At 55.9% G+C, this 17,848-nt stretch overlaps 1 protein-coding gene across 1 annotated transcript in view; it reads left to right on the plus strand.

Moving 5' to 3' along the window:
• SORCS2 (sortilin related VPS10 domain containing receptor 2) overlaps window positions 1–17,848 on the plus strand; it is a 468,073-nt gene that overhangs the window by 284,009 nt on the left and 166,216 nt on the right. The gene's annotated exons all lie outside the window — the stretch shown is intronic.

The following is a 17,848-nucleotide window of genomic DNA, read 5'->3' on the forward strand; positions in this document are numbered from 1 at the left end:
AGGGGAGATTGACAGGTGAGTGCTGAAAAAACCTCACTCATGACTCTGCCACTGAAGATATCCGCTGAGTCACGGCTCCCAAGTGTGTCCCCTTTCCAGTCTCTGGCACCTGTGAATGTCACCTTATGTTGTAAATGCATGTAGGAGCAGAAAAGCCACAGTCCCTGTCACAGAAAAAGCTGATGTGAGACCATGTCACGTAAAGAACCGGAAGCCACGGGGGCTGGTGAAGGTAGAGGGGAGATCTGGGGGCTACGGGCTGGTCTTCCAACTCCTGAAGGGCAGGCCTAGGGATCGGGAAGCAGTCCAGGCAGACTGCTTGGTGGAGACTGGATTTTACTCAGGTCCATCTCCTCAACTGTGCACAGCCCCTAGCACTCAGCCAACACTCAGGAAATACGGGTGCCATGGGCTGGACTGGAGATGGGGTGGGACCCCTTCAGGGAAAGAGATTTCCATTTAATAAAAGGAAAAATTTCCCCCTGTCACTGCCTTCATTTATTCGCTCATCTGTAGCTTCTCAATTCGTAAGACACCCACTGGCGATCATTCTCAGTATGCCAGGCCCTAGGCCAGAACCAGATGTCAATCATAGTCATTTATTTGTGCGGAGGCGGGGCATGCCTGGGGGGTTTACGTCATCACCTGCATTGCCCAGATGAGAAAACAGAGGCTCGGGGGAAGCTGGGAGAATAGTCCAGGTCACCCAGCTGGTAGGTAGCCAAGCTGTCACCAATGGATCAAACATAGTGTGTCTCTGTACTTGGCATTGAGCAAGGATTTAAATCCAGTTCTGCTAGATGCCAGAGTCCCCTCTGTCATAACTTTGAGCTCACCAGGCACCCTGGGGCCAAGTTCCAGGGGGCAGATGGGGTTCCCCATGTCTGTGCAAGCCCAGCGCAGCCTGCTGTGCTGGAAGTGGGGAGTGTGTAACCCGCTATGGCTGGACAGGGCTCGATCTGACCACAGCTGAGCTGTGTGACTCAGGGCAGATCCTGTCTCTTCTCCAGGCCTCAGTGTCTCCCTCCATAAGATCAGGAGGTTGAACTGGGGGTTCTCCAAAGCCCCTTGCACCTCCGGCATTCTGGACTCTCCTGGTCTCCTCCCAGGGGAAGAGCAGCAGCTGGGGAATGAGATGCACGTGGGCAGAGCCCAGACTCTGCTCTGTTTACCACGTGTCTCGGCTTCTCCTCCGCAAGAGGGCAGGTTTCACCAGATGTCCGAGCTCTGTCTCAATCTGACCCCCATCCATTCAGCAGATGTGGGTCAAGGTCCTACTGTGTGCCAGGCTGCATGCTTGGTGCTGGAGGGTGAGAACCCTGGGTCCAACCTTGTTGCACACGAAGCACCTACTATGTGCTGGGGTCCTTTGCTGGGCGCTGGGATATGAAGGTGAACTGGACAAGCAACTTGATCCTTCCTGAACCTTTGAGGCTCTAGTGGAGCCCTGGGAAACCGAACCTCTCCTGCTGCATTTTTGTGGGAGGAATAAGAAAAGGGGCCAAAGTCGGCCTCTAGCGGGACAGGTTTACCCCAGAGTGAGTGTGATCTGGGAAAAGATGGGGTTCTTCATTTGCAGGGGCGCCTGCTTCAGCATGAGCGGAGGGTCTACCTCTCCAGTTATCGGTAATGGATAGGTTTTGCAGGAAGGTGTGAATGCTATTAGGAGTCCATTCAACAACAATTACAGGCGAAGCAGTACTTTATAGCTTCTTAAGAGACCACTTTGCAACCTGTCTTACAAAATGAATTCCCTTTTATTTTTGTCTTGCCTCTAGTATAATCAGAGCTCCCGCCTTGATGCCCATGGGCGAGGCATTCTACCATTGTCGTGGCGTGACCTGAGACCCTGGGGGCCCTGAGGACCCCTCAGCATCCCCCGTGTGCCTTCCGTGCTGTCTGAGTACCCGATTTGGCTTTGGACTACGAGCACATTTCTGACTCAGCACGAGAACCCCATGGCACGGGGAGAGGGTGTGAGGGTACAGCCCGGGGGAGCTGGCCACGGCATGGAATTGCTTTCAAGTGTCATGTGAATTTTCACTTTACTTCATGATATCTCAGTGTTGGTTTGAATACTGAAATCTCACACACACACACACAGTTTCAACAAAAAGTCTTTGTTAACCTGATGACCCAGGACAATCCTCTTGTTTTAAGCCTCAGGACCCCTGGCCCAGCCACCAGCGTGGACCCTCTTGGGTACATGACTCCTAATTGGAGACGCACAGGGTCAGGACAAGATCTCCATCAATTCATCTATTCATTCATTCCGCTCACTCACCTGAGACGTTTTGAGAAAATGCCACATGCCGAGCACTCAGGATCGAAAACTGAATCCGACCGAAATCTTGCCTTCGAGAAACTCAGCGTCGCAGAGGGCGAACCGTGGCTGGTCGCGATGCGGAAGAGCCCGAGCTGCAAAGGCTCTTTATGTATCGGGCTCCGTGTTAGGAGTGTATGTATGTTATCTCTGATCCCTGCAACCCCTGGCAGAGTCAGGACTTGTGCGCCATCTCACAGGAGAAGGGACCGAGGCCAGACAGGTCCTGGAGCTTCTCCGAGGCCACACGCCAGTGGACAGCCAAGTCAGGGTTTGCACCCTGCCCAGGTGGCCCTACTGTCACTGCCCTTCCCACTGCCGGGTCCACCTTTGAGCAGCTCTGTTCCCACACCTAACAGCCTGTCCTCAGGGTCACCGAGGCCGCCCCCTTCAGGCGGCAGGAAGCCTAAGGGAGAGGGCACAGGCCTGGGAGCCGGGTTCAGATCCCAGTGCAGCAGTTGAACCAAGCTCTCTGGACCTCAGAGCTCTCCCTGGGGAGACGGGTGGTGCTGCCTCCCGCCCCTGCTGCCCCATTGGTGCAACTGTGTCCTGCAGCTGAGGTGAGGCCGGGGCTTGTGAATTACTCTACAGCCCGTGGCATGTCTGCTTCCGTGGGACTCTCAGTGTGTGAAAACATGAAAGGAGGCACTTTCTTCCACTCTTTGTCTCTGGATGTCTTTTCTGTTCCAGGTGTAGAACAGGTCCTAGGCACTCTCTGTCTCTCCATCTCTGCCTCTGTCTCTCCTCTACTCAGTTCCCCTGCCTTTTATCCCAAACCTGGTCTCCAGCCCTGAGCCCCCTCACTAGTATAGAGGCCCCTCCAGGCCCTCCCTGCTGTGGAGGCCCTACCCCTTCCTGGTATGGAGGCCCCACCCCCTTATCTGGCAGCCCCTCCCCTCCGGTGTGGAGACCCCACTCCCTCCCTACTGTGGAAGCCCCGCCCCCTCCCTGGTATAGAGACCCCTCCCCTCTACTGTGGAGGCCCTGCCCCTTCCCTGGTATAGACGCCCCACCCCTTCCTGGTATGGAGCCCCCGCCCCTTACCTGGCAGCCCCTCCCCTTCAGTGTGGAGGCCTCACCCCCTACCTGCTGTGGAAGCCCTGCCCCTTCCCTGGTATAGAGGCCCCGCCCCTTTCTAGTATGGAGGCAACCTTCCCTTCCCTGCTGTGGAGGCCACTCTTCTCGAGCGCAGAGGCCCCGCCCTGCTGTGGAGGCCCCACCCCTTTCTGGGTGGAGCCCCGCCCCCTCTTCCCTGGCAGCTGACCCCTTGGATCAGTCCCTGTCTTCCTTCCTGTTTTGGCCCCAGCTGTGCATGGTGGTGGTTGGCTCTCCGGAGGGAGCCGAGGTTAGCTCCGTGCCATGGACACGGCCACCTGCAGACCCTCCTGTTGCTCAGAGGACTGCTCGGTGGGGCGATCTCTGTCGGTTCCCCTCACATGGAGAGTAGCAGCCCCTGGCAGACTTGCTGCCGGCTGTGTCCTGCGGGATCCCCAGACCCCGTTTCCAGGAGCTTGGAAGCCCAGGACCTGCCTGTGTGTTTAAAAAGCGTTCCAAGCAGCAAGGACTTCGTTTTGTGTGTTTCTCCTCTCATTGACATGCTTGTGCAACTGTGTTATACTTTGCTTTGAAATCTTCTTCCCGAGTGTTGACCAGCATTTCCCTGTTCCGGCCCAAACGTCTGACCAAGGACGTGCCATGAGGAAGGGACCGAGGCACAGAGTGGTGGGAACTCAGCTTTGAGGGGGTTCGCATCCTGGTGTCTCCCCTTCCTGGTTCTCTGAGGTGTAATTTGGGGATTAAATGAGATGATGCACGATGTACCACAGCGCCTGGCCCCTGTGTCGAAGATGCAGTGTCTGCGTTGTACAGCATCAGGGGGCTCAGTGCCCCCACCTCTGAGCCAGGCCAGTGCACGGGCCTGCAGACACAGTGCCTGGCACACAGCGGGGGCTCTGAGAGGACCAACCTCGCCACTGCGCATCTTTCCCAGGCCCAACATTGCCGTCAGGCCTGAGCCTGGACCCCTACTCTGTCCTCCCGTCACCCTGGGAGGACCCGCCTTCTCCCTATTGTCAGAAAATGGGCTTGAGATGCATACTGGACGTAAGGCAGCAAGCTCAGGGGTGTCCGTATCTGATCTGGGCTGCTGCAGAGCTGGCCACATCTGCGTCTGTGGCTTTCCATGGCACAGGGACATGGGCGCCCTGGCGCAGTGCCCTCACATGTAGCACTTACGCCCAGGACACCTCCCCAGACCCTGGGACCTGGGCCTGCACCGGGGCTGCCACTGAACGTGAAGCACTCAGAGACGCCAGGTGCACCCTCTTGGTGTGTGCTCCATCGACGTGAGCGGGGACTGGGCACCCACAGCATTAGTTCTCTGGGATGGGAGGTGGGCAGGCCTTGTTGATTCTTGTTTCTGCTGTAGATTTTTGCCTGCCAGGGGGCATTCATGGCACCCTGTGCTCCTGCACGCTTGCAAACTGAAGCCATGCCTGGATGACACTCTCCAGGCAGGATGCACGCAGGCCGTTGGTGGGGGGACCCAGGCCTCCCTGGGAGCCCCGAGTGGGCTGTTCTCAAGGACGAGGCTGGAAGGGTCCATGGGATGAGATCAGATGTGCTGGTTTGCTTATCTTTTAAGAAAGTTCTTTTGTTGTGGTGGGGAGGCTGGCGTGGACTGAAGGAGAGTCCACTGTTCACCCATGCATCCATCCACCCACCCATGCATCCATCCACCCACCCACCCACCCATCTACCCATCCACCCACCCACCCATCTAGCCATCCACCCACCCACCCATCTAGCCACCCATCCACCCATCCATCCACCCACCCACCCACCCACCCATCCATCTAGCCATCCATCCACCCACCCATCCATCCACCCACCCACCCACCCACCCACCCATCTAGCCATTCATCCACCCACCCACCCACCCATCTAGCCATTCATCCACCCACCCACCCACCCATCTAGCCATCCACCCACCCACCCATCTAGCCACCCATCCACCCATCCATCCACCCACCCACCCACCCACCCATCCATCTAGCCATCCATCCACCCACCCATCCATCCACCCACCCACCCACCCACCCACCCACCCATCTAGCCATTCATCCACCCACCCACCCACCCATCTAGCCATTCATCCACCCACCCACCCACCCATCTAGCCATCCACCCACCCACCCATCTAGCCACCCATCCACCCATCCATCCACCCACCCACCCACCCACCCATCTACCCATCCACCCACCCACCCACCCAACCATCTACCCACCCACCCACCCATCTACCCATCCACCCACCCACCCATCTAGCCACCCATCCACCCATCCATCCACCCACCCACCCACCCATCCATCCACTCATTCAGCCATCTGATGGGCATCTGTGTGGCTCCAACACCTGTGGGGTCCAGGTGAGCAATGGTGAGGCTGATCCTGGGTGGGCAGGTTCACAGGGAGGGCAGGGACACGGTCAGGAGACATGCTGTGATTAGATGATGCCCCCAGTCTTCTGGTATGAGCAGTGGGTGAATGGGGGTGCTGTTTCCTGATACAGGGGAGGCCCTGGAGAGGCGGTAGACCTTAGGGGGAGCATGAAGAGCCCAGGATGGGGTACACTGTGTCCATTGGCCTGCAGCCTCCAGAGGTGATGGCCAGGAGGCCCTCAGCGTGGCCAGGCCAGAGCAGGAGACCAGTCAGGGCTGGCAGCACAGAAGAGCCGTGTGTGCCCGCTGCGGCTCTGGTTCCATGGGGTGGGCTCTCAGGGGGCTCCCCTCAGGCCTCTTTCCTGTTCCGGGGTTCTCTGGTCAGCCTCGGCACACAGGACGAGGCAGATGGGGTGGAGTCTGACCCCCCGCCCCCCCAGCTCTCTGAGGGTAAAGCCAGGACTCCCGAACCCCGCCCGCACGGTCCCCAGGTGTCACCCCCGTCCCCGGATTGGCGCTCGGGGCGTGGCCAGATGCCCTGAGATCAGTTACCAGGGGTGGGAGCCCCTGTCCGGTGGGAAGACAAGCCCGATTGCGGGGGCCTGCGGGGGCTGGGAAGTAGACCTGGTGCCGCACGAGCCTTCGCTTCCAGTCGGCGATGTGCTCCGTGCTCCATTTCCCCGGAGCACTGAGTGTCCTCTCCTGTCCATGAGAAAAATGGCTCAATTGGGCCTGTCGGTATACAGAGCTTCTGTCTCAGAAATAGAGCGAAACTCTCGAAACTTCTGCTAATGTGTGGAAAATGATGCCCTCTTAAAGCCAGTAGGTTGTTGCAGGAGAGAGGAGAGAAAGGGAAAAAACGTTTTCTCAGAAAACACGTCTCCTGGGCTCCGGCCTCTGGAACTAATAAACAGAGAGGGAAAGAGACTCCGGATTTACTCTGTCTTCTGCAGATGGTGCGGATTCTGAAACCCCAAACGCCACAACCACAAAATTAAGTAGAATGTAAGAGGGCCATCCCGGGGGCGTCTCGGGGCCCCCACCTGTGTGTCAGGGGCTTCATCCTCTTTCGCGGCATCCCAGGGACCCCCTGATGCACACCTACTGTGTTCTGCTCAGTGCTCTGTGTGTGCACGTGTCCGTCCATCTGGGCCGGGTGGAGTGAGAGGGAGAGAAGCCGGGCTGGGGCCGGGGAGGCGAGAGCGATGGGGAATCACCCAGGGGCACAGCGGCACCCCAAGGCAGTGACTGCAGCTGACATGTTAGAGATGAGAAAACAGAGCCTCACGGAGTGAGGCGATGGGGTGGCGAGCGGGACGTGCACGTGTCTCTCGGGGCCCCACGTCACGTGAGTCCACTCTCCCGTCGCTGCGGGCCCTGGGAGGCCCTGGTGTTTGCTAGACCTGCTGCCCTCACTTGACCCATAAACTGAAGCCTTTGGCTGGCTCTGTCTTCAGGGCAAACCAGGGTGTGTGTCCTTGGCCCAGAACCACCTTTGCTGCATCACGGAGACCGGGGAGGTGGGGGATCGCCATCCCGGGGAGCTCAGACACTTTGAGGGGCTCGGGCTTGGTCTCCAGGTCGGCGACAGCGAGTGGGCGCTGACCCCGGTCCCCTGCATCCTGCTCTTTCTCCCCCGCCCCGGATGGCTGGGGGATGAGGTGCTTGCTCAGCTGCAACGCCGGCCCGCCCAGAGGGGGACCCCAGAGTGGGAAAGTTCTCTCCTCCTCACCTGTAGCGTGGACCCCCCTCCTGGCCCATCGTGGCCCCGTCTCTATATTGGACGTGGCCTCCATCGCAGTGACAGAAGCCCTGGCTGGCTCAGTACGAGGTACATAATGGGTGGTGCTGTCATCTGGATAAGAGAACAGGTGATGGGTTTATCTCCCTCATGCCTCAGGGCCACCAGGGGGACCCGCGAACACAGGCTGACCACGCCGCGTGGCACTGAAGGTCATCGACTGTGTCCTGTGCGGCCGGTGTGGGAAAGGATGCTGCCTCCGGGCCGAGTGCACTGACTCAGCGCAGACCCCATCCTAGTTTCCCACGGTATCCCCGCCCAGCATCCCCGTAAAGTGAGAGCCGGGCTTAAGGAACCTGCTTCTGATCAGCTGTTGGCCACAGCCCGAATTTCACCCCTCTTCTCTTCAAAGGCAAGTGCTCAGAAAAGAGTGGCAGATGATGCGTTTGTCCTTGTGCATGGAGGCTCTTAGGAAACTTGAAGGACCATAGCCTGGTAAAAACGACTTAAAATTGACAGTGATTTCCGCAGTGGGGGAAGCCCAGTCACCGCGAGGAGGCCCTGGATAGGTTAAGAGCGCCTCCAGCTTCCGGAATCTTTGTTTTTCTTTTTTTTGCATCAGCACCTTTGTTGAATTTTTTCCCCCATGGCTCCACCCCGTGGCTGCAAGATCAACTCCTATCCTGACGTGTAAGCTGGCCTTCTCCAGGCCTTTACCCACAGCTGGTGCCACATCCCCGCGGGCACACGGGCAGAAGCCCAAGCGTGGTCCTCTGCACTCCCAAATTCCTCACCCTCCACACCCCACCCACTGTGGACTCCTGCCAGCGCCCTGGGCCTCTCTCCATGTCCTCTGCCACCCCCGCCCAAGCTACCCTTCCTCTGACCTGGCTCAGCCCAGTGACCTCCCACCATCACCCCACTCCCCCCTAACCTGCGTCCCTCAGCTTCCAGAGCTCAGCTCTGCCCGGGCCGCCTGGCCTTCTGTTGTTCTTCGTGTGAAGCCCAAACTGCCCGCCTCCCCAGCCCGCAGGCCCGTGCCCTCTGACCAGCTGGCCATCAGAAGTGGTGATCCCTTCCAGCTCAGGCCCTTCCCCGTGTTCCTCCAGTTCAGGGTACACCCTCCCCGGGCCACACCTCCCCTAAGGCAGTTAGGACAGACGACACCTCTCCATCCCCTTGCTAGGGCCAAATAATGACCCCCAAAGATGTCCACATCCGAATCCTCAGAACCTGTGACTATGTTACCTCTCGTGGCAAAGAGGACCGTGCAGATGTGATTAAGCTAAGCATCTTGAGATGGGGAGATGATCCTGGATTATCCCCTGGGCCCACCGTTGTCACAGTAATCCTTGTAAGAGGAGGCAGGGGGATCAGGGAAGGAGATGTGACATTGGAAGCAGAAGGTCACAGGGTGGTAGGGGGAGTAGGGGAGAGAAGGGAGCGGGGAGACTGGAAGATGCTGCGCTGCTGGCTTTAAAGACGGGAGAGGCCGCGAGGCAAGGAACGTGGGCAGCTCTAGGAGGTGGGAAAGGCTGGGAGTGGATTCTCCCCTGGAGCCTTCAGAAGGGAAGCGGCCCTGCCCACACCTGGGCTTCAGCCCAGCGACACTGATCTGGTACTCAGACCTGGAGAACTGTAAGACAATACACCTGTGTTACTGTAGCCCTGAAGCTGTAGTAATTTACCACAACAACCATAAGAAACTCATGCACTACCCAGGGTCCCAGGGTCCCCAGGCTGCCAGGGACCCGAGAATACTGCGGTGTCTGAGCCCGTGGAGAGCCAGGCACCATGGGGTTCCACTGGGGTCCAGGTCGTCCCACACCCTTTTGGTCCCATTGCCATCTGGGGCGAGGGTCGAAGGGCTTCTCCTCGGAATGGAAGGAGCTTTGTAACGTGAGGGCCTGGACGGAAAACAGTGGGCAGGCGTGTGGCCGTGGATGACGCTGGAGGGCGTGGTGCCGCTGGCTCAGGCGGGGTGGGGGTGGGGGCGTTGTCAGCAGCCCCGGGGAGAGGAGGGTGCGGCTCCTCTACATCCCAGCAGTGGAGACGCAGGTCCTGGATCTAGGAAGGACTGGGACTTGGGGATATTTCCTGGGCCGCTCTGAGCCTTGTTGGTAAAATGGGCTTCCTCATCACAGGGTTTCTGTAAAGGTGGAACGAGGTGCTTTCCGGGGTCCCGGGCACGGGGTCGGGCACCGAGCCATTGCCGTTCCGCGAGCGTTGCCGTGTGTGTGTATCATTATTCACCGAAGCCACACAGCAGCTGAGCCAGGTGTCCTCCACCTGCCGGTGAGCAGCCTGCAGCTCAGAGAGATGAAGTAATTCTTCGGGGTCAGGGCAGTGTGGGAGGCGTGGAGGAGCTGGACCCCCGTCTAGGCGGGGGTTCTTACTGTGCCCTCCCTGCCACCCAGGCTCTGTGGCGGGTACGGGGCAAATCCACGGTGAGGCAGAGGGAAGCCCAGGGAAAGCGCTTTGTATGCGTATTTCCGGTACGTGCCTGTCGCCCAGCTTTGGCCGTTGCATTCTATCATTCACAAAGGTGCTGACCGTGCCTCTCCTCCCCGCGTGTGCAAACACCCCGGTTTCCGGGAAACCGGCGAGTTGTGTGGTTTATCCGGTGGCTGCCCGCACTAGGAGAAATCGTCAGACACGAGGGAAAATATAAATCAAGGGAAGAGAGTGTCTCATGGACGTACATGGACTTGATTAGTGAGGGGAGTGGGACGAGCCACTTCACCTCTCTCTGAACTACACGTCGGCTGGAAATAGGGATATCAGCACCTACCTGTGTCATTCTCTGCAGGTGTTTATGGGAAGGACTTGGGGCCGTGTTCGTGCAGTGGGAAGGAGGCCTGATTGGTCAGTGGTGTCAGGCTTGGGTGCCAAAGGGGTAGAGTGGCAGCACCTATGTCACACAGCAGCTGTCTGCACGTGACCTTTGTGGGGCCTTTTATTTCTAGTGTTTTCTGTTCTACTTGTCTTCCTTTGACAAACCAGCCACCAAATAAATACCCCCCACCATGCTGGCTCGTTTGATTGCAAGTAATATGAAGTCACTCAAACAAGAAGAGTAAGACATTGGCTTATGTAACTGTGAAGACCAGGGGCAGGGCTTCCTTCAGGCACAGCTTGATCCGGAATCAGATCAGGAATCAGTCTGTCTCTCCCCACCTCTCGGCTCTGCTCTCCTGAGCTTAGGCTTGAGTTTCAGGCACAGTTGGGTTGTTTGGTGGAAAAGATGACCTCTGGCAGCCCCAGGCACATGTGACCCTTGGCACCATGATCTCAGAAGGAGCAGGGGTCCTTTCCCAGTAGTTTCAGCACAGATCCCAAGGAAGACTCCCATTGGCTGGGCTGGGATCATGTGACCTGTTCCTGAAGCAGTGGGTGTGGCCAGAGGGAGCTGGTGCTCTGATTGGCCAGGTCTGGTCATGTGTTCTCTGGGGGGCAGGGTCAGCCCACCCAAGTGGAATATAGTGAAGGGAAGATGGGTCCTCAAGCCTGGCAAGCAAGGTTTTGTGAACAAGAGCAGGTGGAAGAAAGAACAGCCCATGTGTCCGCATCAACCAGCGTTTACTGACATTGCTTCTGTTGAGTTTCTTCTAACTATATTGTTAAAAAAAAAAATCATTCCTTATTTGAGGAATTTTTCTTTCAAATCTCAAACTCCCTCTTCTTGCCTCTTTCAACTCAGCAGTAAGTGTATATTTTTAGCTTGAAAGAAAGACCTCACAGCCAGCCTTGTCACAACTTGCTTTCCCATGGAGGTGCCCTACCCTCACAGCATTCCAGATGTGGACCCCAATGGGGGTGGGGGGGGCTTTGTGTGAGGAGCTGTGGGTGGGGGGAGGGTTCCCCATGCCAGCCCTGGGCCCTGAACCCAGGCGAGGTGCTGGCCTGGCCCTGAGCAACCCTAACACTGTGCTGTGGGGGGTAAAGGCTGGAGTCAGTGGCGACCTGGGTTCCGGGCCTGCCCCCGCCTTGTCCTCCAGGGCTGCCTGCAGAGGACAGCATCTCTCTGGGCCTCAGCTTCTGCACCTGCAAGAGGAATGTCAGCCTCCTGCAAGTCCACGGTCCCCCAGCACTGCAGCTTTTTGTGGCTGTGGGGCTTTGGTGGCGGTCAGCAGAAGCCAGTGCAAGCCTGCAGCAGCAGAGGGATCTTTACTGGAAAGACGTCAGATGGAATTAGAACCCCAGGAAAGTGGCCGGCAAAGGGCAGGGAGGCTGCAGGGGCAAAGAACCCAGTGTCACCCACCCGCGTGTCTCTGAGAGATCGTGGACTTGCCACTTCCGAAGGCAGAGGGGCCTTGACGGATGGTCCCAGTGTGACAGTGGGAGGTGGGGGAGTCTCCCCAAATAAACGGGAGTGGGTGCCTGTGACCGCACGTCCTTTGTCCTAAGGGGGAAATAAAAGGTCCAAGTGTCCGAGCCCCTCTGTCCATCTTTCTGACAGGGACCACAGGGTACGGTAAGAGACAACGTTGGTTCCAACGTGACCCTCCTGTTTGTCAGCCAGGGTGCCCTTGGACCTGTTACATAACGCCTGGGCCTCCTGGTTCCTCTGTGACACAGATGGATGATGGCAGCCCCACGGGGGCATAGCCGCTGTGCACCGTTGGGGACTGAATAAGGTCCCCTAAAGACGCCCCCATCCTAAATCCCACAGCCTATGAATGTCACCGTAAATGGGTGGGAACAGGGATTCTGCAGACGGGATTAGGTTAAGGATATTGAGATGGGAGATTATCCTGGATTATCCGGGTGGGCCCAGTGTCATCACAAGGGTCCTTATCAGAGGGTCCGAGTGAGAGACTGAAGACACTGCGCTGCTGGCTTGAAGACAGAGGAGGGGCCACGAGCCAAGGAATGCGGGCGCCTGGAGAAGCTGGAGAAGGAAGGAAACAGATTCTCCTCTGGGGCCTCCAGAAGGAACCAGCCTCACTGACATTTTGACACTTTGACAACTTGATTTAAGCCCCATAAGCTTCATTGCAGACGTCTGATTCCAGAACGGTAAGGTAATACATTGGGGTTGTTCACAGCCACTAAGTTTGTGACGCTGTTACAGCAGCTACAGGAAATATCCCACGCTCCCGGCACCCTCTGTCCCCTTCCCTAGCATTTCAGTGGGAGAGACGCCCCACAGCAGGTTCCCAACCCATGTCACCTCCCTCCACCCTTTCTCCGTACGAGGGACGCCTCGAGGTGCTGTGGCCACAGAGGCTCCCACCCGGGAGGCAAGGACTGCAGACCTGAGACCCACCATCCTTGGCGCTGTCACCTTGAGCAAGTTCTAACCTTTGGCACTCTCGCCACTCACCGTCTTTGGAGGGGCGCTTCCTCCCGCAGTCTGGAGAGAGCGGTGCGCCTGCTGAATGGGGAACCGTGAGCCGCACTTCCCAGGCTGCGGGCGGTCATCCTTGTTCAGGTCAACGATCTAGCGCCCTGGGCCGGCAAGAGAGCCTCAGGGTGGGGACAGGGCTGCTGGGGACCAGGGGGCCACCTGCCCAGCTTCTGTCTCAGCCTTTGTTTTCTTCCTGGGGTGTCTGATTCAAGGTTGAGCTTTGATAATTGCACTAACAGGTGTAGCGACTACCAGGGACTTGGCCTCTCCTTCCTGCTCCTCTGTTCCTGCAGTTTTATGGCCACCCCCTTCATTGCTTTTAGCTTGCCATGCAAGAGATGCTGGATGGAGCTATAAAAAACGTGATTGAAATTCTTAAGGGAAAATAACTTTCTATCGCTGGTCTGAATCTCTCAGCCCATCCTCCCCTCGTTCCTACCCCGAGAAAGGATTGCTTTTATAAATGGGATTCTTGGGCCAGAGCTCGGTGGGGCCTGTCCCTCCAGCCTGGTTTGGTGGGTACACGGTGACCCCCTACTCTGTGTGCTACCGAAAAAAATAAGGATCCTCCTAAGGCCCTGCCATGGTGAGTCTCAAAGTCCAGGAGAGCCGACAGACGAGGACACGGGCGGTCCTAACACGGGTGGGTCACGCATGCTGGGCCAGAGGGTGGCCGAGGGCTGGGACCTGCAGAGGCACCAAGCAGAGACCACGGCGCCGCGTAGCAGCCAGGAGCCCACCCAAGTGGGCACAGCGCCAAGGGCAGCCGTCCTCCCGTCTCATGTCTCACGGTCGGGCTGGGTGGGCTTTGCCGCCATGAACTTGGTGTCTGGTGTGAATTCCCAACTCCCTCCCCCCAGACCTCGGCCACCTCTCCGTGTGAACACAAGGCAGCCTGGTAGCCAAGCTGCTCATCAGATGACTTTTATGTTATTTTAAAAAATCGATCAGCACCTCCTGGGCCGGGTCCCAGTTCGTGAAAGGAGACTGTGATTAGGTATAGGAATAAACTGTAATACCACACAAATAATACCACCACGTAATCACTCAGGTACAGGAGAATAATTACACGGGTAATCACGCTCTGTAGCTGTCAGCGCTGCCCGCCCCACGGATCCTGGTGCTCCTAATGGTTGCAGGCGCCGTAACTGCTCCGCGCAGCCCATAGATACCTAAGGACACAGCCAGATAGGAATTCTAATTGTCATGTAATTAGAAAGCTATTAAATCGTTATTTGTCCCACATCAATTAGCCAGTATATGTCCTCCAAAGTCCTGTGATACTTTTAGCAAAATGTGGCCATCTCCCTCACCGGCAGGGAAATAAATACCTTTTCTCCCCTAGAGCGAGGGCCCTCGTGAGACGAGCACAGGAAGTTTCTAAGGGTCCTCAGTGGTGTGTGTGATGTCACTGGGGTTTCTGTTCTCTGAGTTGACCAGTCGTTTTCCTGGCCTTTGCATAGAAGATAAAGATCCCCAGGAAGGAGTCTTTGCCCCCCTGGCCACCAGCACTTTCACCGAGGCATAGAGGGTGATCCTGTGCTACAACCTGGCTGGTGGTTGGGACTTCCCTGGTGGTCCAGTGGTTAAGACTCTGTGCTTCCAATGCAGGGGGGGCGCGGGTTCGATCCCTGGAAGGGGAACTAAGATCCCCCATGCTGTGTGGAATGGCCAAAAAAAAAAAAAACCTGGATGGGGACAGGAAGGCTGCCAGGGTAGGGGTATCTCTAGACCACGGCACTGATTGCTCAGACAAAACAGTGTCAGCCACTGCCCCAGGCTTCCTCAAGTTCCCCGTAAACCGACTGGGAAGAAGGAGCATAGATAAAATGCCAGAAGCAGAGACCAAGCTGGGACCTGAGACCAAGCTAGGACCTGAGACCTTCCACTTAGCAGAGCGCTCGTGAACCAGAGCAGCCCTGCCCACCAGCAAGAGGCTGGGAAACCCTCCATCAAAGGCCCAGCTGGGTGGGCATCTCGGCGAAGGCATACTGTTCCCTCCCTCTGCCCCACCTACACCCCGAGCCTCTGTACTTGCACAGCCTATAAGGCAGGAGTGGGGTGTGGGTACCTCTGTGGGGAGATTACGTCCTGTGGTTCGCGGTCCCTGCAGGACAGTCAGTGTGGGTGGAAGGTGGAAGTTTAGGAGAAAGGACAGTGATGAAATGCAGCTCCTAGAGAGAAGGAAGAAGTGGGAAGGGAGCGAGGGGGTTAAGGAACACTTGTAAGACACCAAAATTTCAATGACAGACCAAGGGCATCTCAGAGGCGTGAGGAGGCAGGATGGACACCACGGGGAAAATGAATCAGTGACGCGGAGGAGAAACTCCGGAAGTTCTCACGAATAAACAGGCTCGAAGGGCTTCCCTGGTGGCGCAGTGGTTGAGAGTCCGTCTGCCGATGCAGGGGACGTGGGTTCGTGCCCCGGTCCGGGAAGATCCCACATGCCGCGGAGCGGCTGGGCCCGTGAGCCATGGCCGCTGAGCCTGCGCGTCCGGAGCCTGTGCTTCGCAACGGGAGAGGCCACGACAGTGGAGAAGCCACAACAGTACCACACACACAAAAAAAAGAGGCTGGAGACAACAGGGTCATAAGAAGGAAGATGCTACACAGGGAAGGAGAGAGAGGGCCTGCCAGAGAACTACAGGCGTATCCAAATAAGAATCTGGAGCAAAGGGACCGGAAACAGTGATCAAAGATTGAGGGGTGGGGTTTGGGGAGTGGGTGAGTTTCTCAGAGAAATAAAAAAGCCCTTGTTAAGCCTCCCTCACATTCTGAATTGTTTTCTTTAATTACGAGGGGAAAATGTCTTTTTTCTCAAAAGAGAAAAATTGTTTATAAAAGAATGAAAACCAGGCCACTACAGACATGTTTTCAGTATTAAATTTCAAAATAATAGAATGGATTTCGAGGTCTGCAGATAAGTACGGAAAAGCTGGGATCTCAGAATTTAATCCCCAGCTCAGCTGTCATGCGTAGGTTTAGGGAATATCAAGGCCTCTAACTTATATGGCCAGGCATCAGTCTTGAAAGGGAAATGCCCTGAAGACATCTTCTGGCAGCAGAGAGATGGGTTAAGCTGGGGGCGGTTGAAGGCCGAGAAGGTCTGGCGTAGAAGCAGGGGAGGACTGAGGCCAGGTAGACACCAGATGCAGCTCAAACAGGTGTTGTAACAATGGATAGAAACAAAATGCACATGTCAAAAATATATTTTTTGGAAAGGAAAAGCTTTCCTCCGAAATCTGGTTAATAGTAATAAGGACTGTGATATTGGGAAACGGGAGGAGGAAGATGAAGGTGGGAGAGAAGCTTCCAGACTCCTTTCCAGACATCGAGGGAAGTCAAAGCCACGCCTTCATTCCTTATTTTGGAAAAAACATAAACTGAAGAATATTCTTTAGAAACTTTAAATAATCTTTAGTGGAGTCCAATCAGAGAGTTCACTGCCCACATCCCTGGAGAAGATAAATGCAAGTAACACAACCACGTGGCAAAAGACAGGAGTGCGTGACACAGCAAGGAAGTGTTTAGAACAGCGTAGCTGATGTAAGTCACACATCACTCATGACCGTGAAGTAGACGTTGACTCCTTGCCCTTGAGCACTCAGCCTCCTGGGAGGGATGGACCAGGGACGCAGGACGCCAAAGGGGGAACCTCACCTGCTTTAAAATACTCCCGGGGGTCTCACCTGATGTGCTTCTGATGCTGGAGGATTGAATACTGTGAACTGGAAGACGCTTTGCAAGCTGTGACGTGTGAAAGGTGTTTCTTATCACGGATGGTTAGATGACACCAGTGAATGACATTATGATATTATTTGAGGGACTAGAGAAGGACCGCCCCCCCCATCATATCCTCTCCATGCTGACCCAGCCCAGCCCTCTTTCTGAGAACATCTTCCCTGGGAGGTGACTCTGGTGCTAGACATACCACCAGTAAAGTTTCAAGTCCCCAGGTAGACTTAACAAACACCTTTGAAGTAGTTAGAGGTAAACTATTTAGAATATGTAGAAATAGAAAGATGAAAAAGGTGCCTGCACTGTCCTCAGGACATGTTTTTTGTGAACAAAAGTATAGAAAGTTATTTAAACACATTTAAGAAGATGCCAGGAAAGGAGGACTATACTGTGTTGATGGGTCGGGGGGAAACCAACTTAGTAAAGAAGTCGGTTCTTCTCAAACGTTCTGCGTGAAAACACCAATAGGTTTGGGGTCGTTTCGTTTTGTTTGAACTTAGCAAGCGGATTTGGAAATGAATATCAAAGAGCAAAGGACCGAGAATGGCCAAAGAAGGCTCAACGCCCCTGAAGAGCAAAGCAGGTGCCTTGCTTTACTGAAAACACCCAGAATTATCACAACGATTGGCATACTTTGGAAAGACAGATTGACCAATGGGACCAAATCAAGTGCCCAGAGACAGACCCAGACACGTCCAGAAACCTCAGGCCCTGCTGGCGGGGGTAGGGATGGAGTATTTAACGTGGTGGCAGGGCAATGGGTGATGCCCTTGAAAATAAGTGAGACTGAACCCCCATCCTCACTACGTAACATTCATTTCCGGTGAAATAGACACTTGTACATGAAAGACAAACCCATAAATCTCTTAGAAGATGAAACAGGAGAATATTCTCCCGACCTTGTTATAAGGAAGGATTTCTCCAACAAGACAAAGCTCAAATCTTGAAGGAGATGGAAAACTTGAATGCTTACGTATGCTTGTGGATAGAGCGGGGCATTTGGATACCAGGCAGAGACACGGAATTAAGTGCCAACGTCGGGCTTTGCAACGTTGAGATTTGTGGGAGCCTCAAGGAAGGCCAGATCCCTGAGAGAAATGCCACGTGGGCTGAGCTGGCCACGCGAGGGAAAGCAGGGAGATCAGGGCACGTGAGAGAGGCTTGATGACATAAATGTCCTGGTGTGTAGAGACAGGTGCGTAGGGACGGGTGTGTGTGGACAGGTGTGAGGGATGCAAGCTAAGTGCTTGGAGGCT

Source organism: Orcinus orca, chromosome 4 (genome assembly GCF_937001465.1).
Source record: "Orcinus orca chromosome 4, mOrcOrc1.1, whole genome shotgun sequence".
Classification (NCBI taxonomy): Eukaryota; Metazoa; Chordata; class Mammalia; order Artiodactyla; family Delphinidae; genus Orcinus; species Orcinus orca.